Source organism: Sinohyriopsis cumingii, chromosome 7, assembly GCF_028554795.1.
Source record: "Sinohyriopsis cumingii isolate HCF-2022 chromosome 7, ASM2855479v2, whole genome shotgun sequence".
In the NCBI taxonomy this organism is placed as follows: Eukaryota; Metazoa; Mollusca; class Bivalvia; order Unionida; family Unionidae; genus Sinohyriopsis; species Sinohyriopsis cumingii.
In genome coordinates, this window is record NC_142967.1 from 58,769,110 (window position 1) to 58,781,195 (window position 12,086).

The following is a 12,086-nucleotide window of genomic DNA, read 5'->3' on the forward strand; positions in this document are numbered from 1 at the left end:
CGATGTATTACGATGTATTCAGAAATAGTCCCCAAAATGTGTTTCCTACTCGTATTTCAGGCGAAAACGACAAAAACCTCCAGGTGTTAATGAGTTAACGGGTTCATTTTGATGACGACACCAAATTTGAATATTCCTAGCGTATTTACTCAATTGTGCATCGACATTGCACATCAATTACAAATTTAGCCATTCCTTGACAATCTGTAAAATTTTTCCAAAATCCATGTAATGAGACGAGTATCCCATGTCCAGTCTGCTTCGCAGTGAATGAGCCTAAGTCGTAATTGCTGCAGTTATATCTTTTGGAAGTGACTTAAAGGCCATGATCTCTATATATAAGTGTACAATGTAGCAAATGAAGATGTTAATTGAAAAAATGTAAGAAATTTTATTTTTAAATGCTACTGGAAGAAATAATACTGAATTTAATTTTAACATTTTGGTGGTACTATTTGATATACATACTGCCCCAGAAGTTGCATTCACTCGGAAGTAGACCGAAAGTGTCGTCCTACTAACAGTGTTAAAGTAGACGAGAAACAAACAAACGGAGAAACTTCGAGTAAAAGTTGCTATTGCAAAATCACTAAATTGTACATGAGAGGAAATGTTTGGAATGTCTTGTTTATCTTCGTGTAAGTTATGAGTGACTACATGCGCTGGTAGTATATAACACAAAGGGTCGAAAATTGGAACCGTGAGGGTTATCTACCTTTTGGTAGATTGCTTTTATATGAGGGTGGTGCATGAGTTCCCTCTTTGCACTGATATAATAAATGCCTGTGGTTCATAGACTATCTAGGCGGTATAGATCATAAATTAAATCTACAGGTTTGTAGCAGATTGTTACCGTATGTCGTAGTTATCTATGTATTTGTGTTTAGTATACATTCAATGCATCGTCTGAATTAAAATATATATGTGCACCTGCTGTTGTTATAATATCATCTACTAAGCTTTGCTATCTGCATTGATTAAATAAAGTGTTATTTGTCTACTTGCTATTATTAATACTCATTTTATATCATCGATATTAAGCTGGTCGGTGTTTAGTTGCGCTCGTGATGACTGAGGTAAATAAACCCTTCACACCATACACTTTAATTTTGTTGAAATTACATTTCTTGTTGTGATTTCAAAAATACATATACTCTCGCCAAAAATAACAGTGCGAGGTACTAAATTTTTCTCTCACAGACCACATCACTTTTATGTTGCGTTATCAATTATGAAGTATATTTCAATCGGGTGTTTGCTTCATTTTCGATAAAAGTAAGCGTAATATCATTTAATGTCAAACATATCAATCTACTTTTCTCTGGTTGCTAATTTTCGCAATTTCTTGCCATTAAACAATTAATTGTTCAAATATTTGTTTCTGCTGAGTGGTCCATGCTTAGGAAACTCATGGCTATTAACTTCGCGAACTCAATCATCTCATAAACTCCGTAAAACAAATTGTACAAATAAAGAGGTCTATAGTAGCGACTGAATAAAATTTATTTAGTTGATAGTTTTGATGATTCAAGAATGATCATTTGAAAATAGGATATGTCACACAATCTTATTTTTAAGCACACAACCACACATATACATGTTTCCAGCAGTATAAAATGTATTAGAAAAAGAATGGTACTCTGTGCCACGGCTTATTTTAGAGGGACAAATTTCCGTTTGCAGCAACAGTATTTTCGATATTCGCTATTTACGAGATACAAAAGAACTAAATGCATCTGTCTAATCATACTATATCTGACTGAGCTAACAATAGAGAACATTGTGTTTTTAATACGCATTCCTATTGGATCTTCTGTGAAACATTAACATGATTGTATGTGATACGATAAGGGAGGGAATTATATAGGTTGGGAATTGTGTCATGGTATTATCTCCATGAATTGTTCGAGTGTATCGACAGGAACAATAACCCTAGTAACCTCGCCACTAAAACTAATTACAACTCTTTCAAGAGAATTTCTCCAGGGAAGCCCAGACCCCCAAAATGTTTTGAAGCTTCTGGCAATGTCATTAGTTCCTCACCAGTAGTAACAGGGGACGATATACGGACAATGGGAAAATACATTACAAGAAACCCCGCCCCCCGGGATCGAGACCTAGTTTTTCTTAGGGGGGTTGGGTTTAATAGTGGTAAATTATTTATTTTTGCGGGGGGTGGGTAGTTATTGTTTATTTGAGAAGACGGGTCTCCTTTGCTGAGTATTCAGGTCTCGATTGACATTTTAAAGGCGCCCGTCTTCTGGGTTGATACCTAGTTTAATGGGTGTGTGTGTGTGCTAGGTTTAGTAGTTTAATAATATGTTATGGTTTGAAATGCTAGATGCCTGACAGGGATGGATGGGGGTTTATATTTTATCTTTAAGCCCTATTGTTTCTAGGTAGGTTAGGATGTTATAAAATGTTCAATTTAAATAGGGATTGTTATTGGCTAGTATTTCTGGGTAGATGAAAGGGAATCCAATTGCCTTTTTTAAATAACTTTTATGAATTTTTCTCTTGCTAGTTGATATTTAGTGCAATTATTGAATACGTGTTGTAGGTCTTCAATTGCATGACAATGATAACAGCTGATGTTAACTGGTTTGGGTCCTAGGTGTTGAACAAAACTGGCTGCTAATTTGGTTTTTCCTGTCATTATACGATTAATTAATTTTTGGTCCGCACTTTTAACTTTGGGCGGTTTAATGGACCTGTTGACTGTAAAGTTTTCTACCTTTGGGGGTGGAATTCCAGTGTTCCTGCCATTTTGTTTTTAATATAGGTTTTTGAGAAGCTTTGTGCTTCTGTGATGCTATAGTTAAGTGGGTCAGGATCGGGGTCCCCTAACTTGCTTTTGGCAACTTTGTCAGCTTGTTCATTGCCAGGAATTCCTATATGCGAAGGTATCCACATCTAAACCTTGTTGGATTTCAGATATGACTAGACTACTGGCGGGGTTTCCTGCCCTCCAGATGCCGCTACCGTCGGCGAATTGCGAGATGTCAAGTTTTTGGGAGGCCAGGTTAATGTCAAGGTCGTTGATCATAATGTTGAATAGCGTAATGATGAGTAAGTTCCCTTCTGGGGTGCATATTTTCAAGGGAGTATTACTTCTAGAGAGTGTTCCCTACTCTAGTGAGAATTTTACGACCTGTTAGGAAATTTTTAATCCAGTTAAACATGCGTTCAGTAATTCCGAAGTGGTTAAGTTTCGCAATCAATCCTTTTGTCCAAACTAGGTCAAATGCTTTTTCGAGGTCAAGGAAAACGGTTGTGAGGTGTCTGTCTGTTTTCCTCTTGGAGATGAATGCTAGTTTAATATCCGCTTCTAATCTTAATAATTGATCAGTGGTTGAGCGCTTTTTTCGAAAGCCACATTGGTTTTCCGATAGTAGGTTGTTGCTTTCGAGATGGTGCTTTAATCTGTTTGCAAGTATGGTTTCCATAGGTTTACAGATAGTATTGGTGAGGGAGATGGGTCGGTACGAATTTATATTATTTGGGTATTTGCCAGGTTTAGGGATGGGAATAACAATGACGTGTTTCCAGCTATCAGGTAACTTTCCGCTAAACCAAATTAAATTAAGCAGATTGAGAATGATTGCTGTTAAATTGTAAGGGAGATTTTTTTTATAAATTACATACCTAATTTGATCTTTGCCAGGGGATGTTTCTTTCTTAGACCCTAATGCTATTTCCCATTTACACAAGGTGATTTTGCTATTTAATCCTGAGTTCCTCGTTCCTAGGTCTTTAAAGAGGTGTTGATGAGAGTTTTCAACTTTACATCTATGTTATTGAAAGTTTTTTTTTGTGGTTCTTATTGCTGTTCATGTCAGAGAATTGACTGACGAGCATATTATATTTGTCTTGATTGGTTCTAGCACCTCTGCATTTAGGGGTTAGATCAGTTGTTTTTCCCCGGATGGTTTTTGTCTTTTACCAGACTTATTTAGAATTTGATTTTAAGTTTAGTTTAGAGCAAAATAATTGCCAGTATTTTTCTTGGGCCTGCTTTATGGTTATTTTGAGTTTTCTTTTCTTTTTCTTTGTAATGGATACAATCTTGGAGTTTCCTGTATGCTTGAGCGCTCTTTTTTTTATCTTTATGTGCTTTTTTGCATAGGTCATTCCACCAGGGTACTGATTGCTTAGCTTTAGTGTTGGCGGTCTTTGGGATATTTAATTTGGCTGCGTCTTTTATAGTTTTAATTAAATTATCATAGAAGATATTACTATCTGCACTTTCTAAATCCTTAGCGTTGATGCTTGTGAAGATGTTTTTAAATTTATTCCAGTCTGCTTTATCTATTTCCATCTGGGTGGGACTTCAAGGGGTTATGTTGTACTGACATTTGTATAGTAATTATAATGGAGAACTGGTCGCTGCCAAATGAGTTTTCTTGGTCTACTGACCAATGAATTATATGTGCTAGTTTTGCGGATGGATATGGTTAGGTCAATAGCTGAGAGGAGCCATCCTTGGGATTTAGTCTGGTTTTAGATCCATCATTGAGTATGATCAAATTGGGTTCAGGTGTCAATCTTAACCAACTTGCCTCTTCTATCTTTCCTATTTTCTCCCCATAATGCATTATGATCATTGAAGTAGCCACAGATGATATTTGTTAAATTCTGAGAGATTTGGTGATAAGTATTTATGCTGACTGGGTTGTCATTGCCTCCTGGGTCTTATATGTTCACAATTTTGTATATTAGTTGAGACAGTGCTGACAATGATTGACTGCATTCAAGGGTGAATCGGTTGTCATTGGTCATTGGAACTGTTAGAGTTTCTGGGTAGCGGAGGGTTTCGAGTAGAAAGATTGCCAGGCCTCCTCTTTTCTTTTCATTGGTGCGGTCTTTAAATATGCCTGGGGGAATACCCTGGTATATTATGTAGCCGTTTATGGTTTTCCGATAGGCGTGTTTCTTGGAGGCAAATAATATCCGGATTTTTGCTTGTATGGTTGACTTTATATAGTAGTTCCTGATGGTTTTTCGTTAACCCCCTACAGTTCCATTGCTAAATTGTAAGGTCTATTTTGGTTGTGCTATCCATTGTATGTGTTGGAGCCTGGGAAGTGATTGAAAGAGTTGAATGGAAGTGTCTTGATAGAGTTGTGTTTAGCTTCGTGACTATGGTTTCTAGAGTAGGCGGTTTAGTGCTATCTAAGTTTGTTAATTCTTTAAATAATTCTAGCCACATCGGCTATGTAACTCTGTTTGTAGTTTCCTTATTTGGGATGTTTATTTGACCATGGTTGAAAGTGGTTCAGTAGATTCTATCACAGCTTTTCATGTGGGTTGCCCTTTTTAACTTTTGAGTCGATCGACTTTTTTAACCTTAGTTCCATTATCTTGGAGTTTTTTGTAAAGAGAGTATCATTGTTTAAGTCTTTGTTGTGGCCTTTTAGAGTCAAGATGGCTTTAAAGCTTGTTGTTTGCTGGGTTTCTGGTTGGTTTTTGAGTCGGTTAGTGGTGGTGGGCGGGTTGGGTTTGGAGTTGAAAGGGTGAGTGTTTTTATTTTGTATTTTGAAATGCCTGTCTATTTTAATTTTGATGTGCCCTATGTTGTCTATTAGTTAACACTTTTCCACCTGGCTGAGGGTACTGCATTGGATGATTAAGTAGTTGGTTTTATGTCTAATTAGGTTGAATTGTCCCGGATGTGCTGTAGCTAAGGCTCCAGTAATATTTGTGGTACTTCAATAGAGAAGCTAACTATTTTTGCTACTAATAAAAAGTGTATGCTCAAGCGAGTGGTATTGTGGTTTTGCTTGATGGGAGAAGGGGTGAGAGTTTATTGTCCCTGAATCTTTGGATCCATTTTGGTTAGAGTTAGTTAGATATTTTGCTTTCATGGGGCCATTTCCTTTTCCTATACAGGGTATTTTTGTATTGAAACGGTTTTTCCTTTTGGAACTGGGGGTGACTCCATTTCCTTTTGGGTTCCCTGAGGGGCCTGTAATTTGGTTGTAATGTGTTACTTCCTTTATTTTTGTTGGTCCCTGATGAGGTTCCCGAGGGGCCAGGAGTTTGGCTATCATGAATTACCTTTTTTTCTCGGGGGGGGGGGGGCTTCCTGTTTAGTTGAGTTAGCCTGTTTAATTGTTTTAGTGGTGGAGGGAGGATAGTTGTTTGATGTATGTATAGATGTTGCTAGAGATGCCCCATTTTGATTGAGCGTTGCTTTACTAGCTCTATCTAGATTTGGTTGTTGTTGAGATGGTGAAACGTTAATTTGGAGGTCATGGTTTATATTGATACAAATTGGTAAATTTACATGGCTTAGTTCGAGCATTTTGTATGCTGGTTGCAAGGTTTATTTTTTTGTTTAAGCTTTCTTCCAAATGTGGGGAGCTAATGGTAAAATATTCTTCCAAAAATTCGGTCAATGACATGGGGGGAGTGTCGTAAAGTTCTTCATATTCTAACGATATATTAGGGTCCTTGAAGTAGACAAGTGATTCTGTGCACTCTAGATTTTGTTTGATTGGTGTTGCTAGTTTCGAGATGGCGGGGGACCTGACCGTGCATTGGAGAGTTTTTTTTCCAGCTATATGCTTAATGTAAGGACTTTTGTTCAGGTTAACTGAGCCTATGCTTATGTGTGTGTGTGGGGGGGGGGGGGGGCTAGCTGTGGTTGAGCCTGGGGGTTGCATTTGGTCATGAGTTTGGTGAGGGAGTTATGCCTCCTACATTTTGTTGATGCCAGAGACTTGTGACATTTACGACTGGGTAGTTTGAGCTAATGTTGAATTGTTTACAGTACAGATTTAAGCTTTTAGTTGGATTTAGTCTTTTTATCATGGCGCGAATGACGAGCGCTTGACTTTATATATATCAAGGACGGACGTGAAGGAAAACATCCCTTACATTCACTTCACATATTATATACTATCCACACAACGTACGCGCACTCATACAAACCCAAAAATATGCTATCAAAAACCACAAAATATACTATCCACACACGGGAAGAAGACAAAACAATCACAAATATAATATCCACACGCGCTAGGAGGAAAACACATTATATGCTATCCACAAACCCCCAAAAAACTAAATATACTATCACACAACGTACGCTAACTCATACAAGCCCAAAAATATATTTTCAAAAACCACAAAATCTACTATCCACACACGGGAAGAAGAAAAACACAAACGTACACTAATAAAAACACACACTCTACTATCCACACAAACGTACGTGAACTCATACAAACCCAAAACTATTGTCCATATCCTCACAAATGTATATGAGCTCATGCAAACACACACACACACACACACACACACACACACACATTAGGAAATGAGTGAGTGTAATTATTCATACTACTACACAATCACTCCAATTGGCATCTTGAATAGTCTCTTTTCTAGAGTATTGGTATAGCCAGATCTAGCTATCTACGAAGGATTATGGAAGTTTGCGCTCTTCCGAGCATGTACCTCTGATTTGTGCCTACATGGTAGGCTATTTAATTTCTCCTGGTGGAAGGAATTGGAGCCACTTCCCACAGGCATATATGTACTCAAGGAGCCTTCTTAATTGAAGCCGTCAGGCAGTGGACCTAATAAGAGGTCTTAACTGTCTGAATGGAGGGCTTGAAGGCGAGTGGGAATAGACCCAGCACACACTCAATTTATTCAGTCCTTACTACATAGCTGTATTTAGGTATGTATGAGTGGGAATGGGCCCATCACACACTCATATGTTTGGTACTGAGTTTTCAGTGGCATTAGGGGCGTGCACTGCACGCTGATTGTTTTTGATGTCCGGCCGTGGCAAGGGAGGAAAGGGCGGATCCAAGGTCACAGGTCGGTACTCCTAGACTTCAGGGTATCGGGCCTAAGCCGTCGTCCTACGCACTTTTTGAAAAAACTCTGTGCTGTTTTGAGTTAGAGTTTTGCTAAGGAGAGGTATCTTAGGTGACAGTTTTAGTAAAGTTTGCCACCTTGTGTGGCTGGTCCTGATGGTCTTGGACTTTTGAGACCACCTTATATGCTGGATTCGGTTTTTAGGGTCCTGCGTGTCTAAATTATCGTGGTTTTATTTGCGGCCTTGTGCTGCTGGGCCTGATGGATGTTGGTGTTTTAGACCACCTTATTGAAACTAATTTGAGGTGTTTCTTTCCTAAACTTATTTATTGTTATGCCACTTTGTGCGGCGGACCCTGATGGTCTTGGGTGCTGGACCACCTTATATGCTCTAATTTTAGGGGCCTAGAATTTCTCGTGCTATATATATTACTGTCACCTTCGGTTAGTGTGTTAGATTCTCAGAGGTATTAAGTATATTCCGTACATGATGGGCTGTCAGGTAGAGTTTGGAGAAAGAGGGTAAGGGAGAGGTTAGATTGAAGAAAGAAGTAACTATAAGAAGAATTGGTAAAAAATAAAACTTAAATGTTTCTTTCTCTCCCATTCTCCAAAGAAAAAGGGAGAAAAACAACCAATTATCCTTCTCCCCCATTTTCCTCCCTTCCTATTTCTGATCCTAGTTGCCTTATTTGTCAGGTGTTATTTTATGTCAGGTTAGATTTGTTTGTTGTTATTTTATTTTCAGGCTAAGTCTATTTAAGACAGATATCTTTGCTGAATACTCGGGTCACTAAGACATATCAAAGACATCTGATCTTATTTATTCCCTAATTTTAAGTTTGTTAGCATATCAACTAGTTGTGTGATGTCATTTTCAAGCTAAATCTATTTTGATAAGACATATATCTTTGCCGAATACTCGGGTCGCTAAGACATGTCAAAGACATCTGATCTTATTGTTCCTTATATTTACTTTTTTAGCCTGTCTCCTAGTTGTAATTAATTGAATTGTATTTATTTATTGTTTAGCTGGTCATACATCCGGAAACCTAAGTGCACTGAAGTGGGTGATAGGTACAGGTGCAGCATCAGCCCGCGCTTGGCGGTACACACCCCTACTTGGATGGTAAACCGTATGCTACCTCGCACCCAATTCTCCACCCAGTTACACCCACTGTATTTCGGGTGGTTTAATTACGAAATTTTAGTTTTATATTTTGTTTTGTATCCCACATTCATGTATAAAGTTAATTATATTTATATATGTGAGATTAAGGTTGGCGTTTTTATTGATGAAAGAACCAGACTGACGAACGGTCCATTTATGTGTCAAGCACGGAAATGAGGAAAAACATCCTCTGATACCAAAACTTTCAAGACCCATATTATCACCCAAAACAAACCATTCCATTCCATCATTCAGTTGTCAGCAAAAAGACGTCGACCAGGCAACATCATGGAGCACTCTGTCTTGTCGTCCGCGTGGAAGCTAGGAGATTTACCACGAAGATTGGGGATAATGATGAGCCACCAGCCAAACATTGACTAATATTTTGCCCGGGACAGCCAGGAATAGTGCAGGATCATCCTAGGAGATGTCTAAAGAAATTAACCGGAGCGCCGACCATCATTCGAAAGAGGAAGAGATAGGAGCGGTAAAACGTGCTGCACATGGCCATGACTAACCATTAAAAAAGCAGAAAAGGGCGCTTGACAATGTACATGTGCAAGCCGCTCGCGGAAACCTGTCTACTTACCTCGTCGGGTCTACACAGACAAAAGAGCTGAGACTTTATGTGGTGGACGGCGTTATTAGCAAAGTATAAACGCTGTGACTGAAAACTATCATGACTGTTAATAGACGGCAGACTTTATTTGAAGAGGCCACTTAGGGTCGGTGTTGCCCACAAGTGAAGAACATGCCAGCATGTGTACCAGTGGAGACCATATCCGGAGAAATTGAGACATTCCTGAAACTCGAGATGTACAGCTGAGTTACTTTCAATGTTGCCTGGTCGAATACTCATGGTTCTCATTTTGGCTAGAGAACCTATTTGATAATATTTAATTTTTTAAATAAGAAAAACTAATTTGATCTGTTTCGTTACCGCCATCAAAATTTGTATTCTCTTATTTTCTCTTCTGATAAGACAAGATGGCCGCTATCGCTTAACCGGCTTGAAGCAGCTGTTCCGGTTTTTATTGCCGTTTTCATGATATTTGTGCTTGTTGCCTGTTTTCATCTACGTTATTGTGTTCATTATGTATTGGCTGTTAAATTCATATGTGTTTCTTCATCTCCTTGTTTTCAAAATGAGAACAATTAGATTTTTTTCTCGGCTGTATTTCTCCACTGTTTTTTAAGAAACCACCATCACCTGATACACAACTTTCAATCTGTTTATGCTACGATGGACCGTCATCAATTGATTTAAATGATCACTCCTTGGCTCTCCACATTACATTGTGCTCTAGACTAAACGAACTGGGACTACATTCATCATTACCGAAATGTAAACAGAAGCGAAAAAAGAAACGTTGTTTCAAAGCTGACTGGCATAGAACAGGAAGAAGAATTCCAGTTATCTCCCTTTTTTCGGCTCTACAATTTAAACAAAATTCGAACGTTAATTTAGATAACCTAATTCATATCCCTATTAGTTCTTCAACCTTTGTGTCAACTTTCCAGGAGATATATGCGTATTGCATTATTCAATGCCCAGTCAGTAGGATCACCGGAAAAGCGCACAGAAATAGTCAATTGTATCAACGACCAGAATATTGACATCTTTTTCCTGACAGAAGCATGGCTAAAAACATCAGGCAATGAGCCCAAGTGTAAGGATCTAACACCCACTGGTTACTCCATCAAGTCGTTCCCCCTTAATTCTCGCAGAGGTGGAATTGCTGTCATCACAAAGAACTCTATGATAAAAGGTCTTAAACACACCATAACATTCAATTTCGACCACACATCGTTTGAACTAGTCCAAGCCACACTCACACTGGAGCAAAGGTCAGTCCATTTTTTCTGCCTATACCGCCCTCCTCCTAGTATAAAAAACAAGCTAGCTGACTCTCTCTTTTTGGAGCAGTTTCCGAATCTCCTGGACTATGGAAATTCGATAGGTGGCAACCTGATTATTCTTGGAGATTTCAACTTTCACTGTGACTGTCCGGAAACCGAAATACATCAAAACTCATAGATCCCATTAATGTTTTCAACCTCAAACAGTCAGTTAATCAACCCACCCATAAACATGGTCACATTTTAGACTGGATTCTTCATACACCTGATGATAACATTATACTGTCCTCCCTTGTATCCCATGACCTTGCATCAGATCACCTCTGTATTATATGCCATCTTGACGTATCAGTCCCTAACCCTCCACCTTTATCTGCTACTAGGAGAAACCTCCGTATGAAAAATAAAACCAAACTAATGCACGACATCCAAACTAAACTATCAACTTGCTTACCTCCTACCGCAGAACAACTCGATAACTGCCTGCGTTCATTGCTTGACAAACGTGCACCAGCTACCAAGTGCAGAGTATCAATTCAACAGTGTTCTCCGTGAAAATGAGAGGCTTTGGCTTTCCACCAAACTCACTATTCATAAGCAAATCTATGAAGCCGCTAAGAAGAATGTCACAAATATAGTCCATGCAGCGAAATCAGCCCACTACACTACTAAGATCATGGAAAGTTTCAGCTGCAAAGAGCTCTTTGAGATTACTAACAAGCTAATGTCAAGGAACAAATGTACACCACTTCCAACTACCTTCTCTCCAGTCGACCTTCCGGACATGTTTGCAGATTTCTTCCGTGACAATGTACAAACCATTAGAAACAAGCTTGACACCACAATTTCAATTGACTCGTCGTCAACATACAGTTGGGATACAGAATTTGAGCGGCAACCATTAGCAGCATTTGAATCTGTCTCTATGGATTTCGTACGTACAATCCTGATGATGAGTGCACCAAAGTCATGTGAACTTGATCCAATTCCAACATCAGTGATGCTTGAGTGCTTAGATCCAGTATTGCCTTCATTAAATGATGTTATTAATACCTCTCTCTCATCCTGGGAATTCCCATCATTTTTTAAAAACTGTCATTGTAAAGCCTCTGCTGAAGAAACCAACACTAGACCATAATGATTTAAAGAACTACCGCCCAGTTTCTAATCTCCCATTCATATAAAAAATCATAGAAAATGTTGTTCTATCCCAGCTTGTATCTCA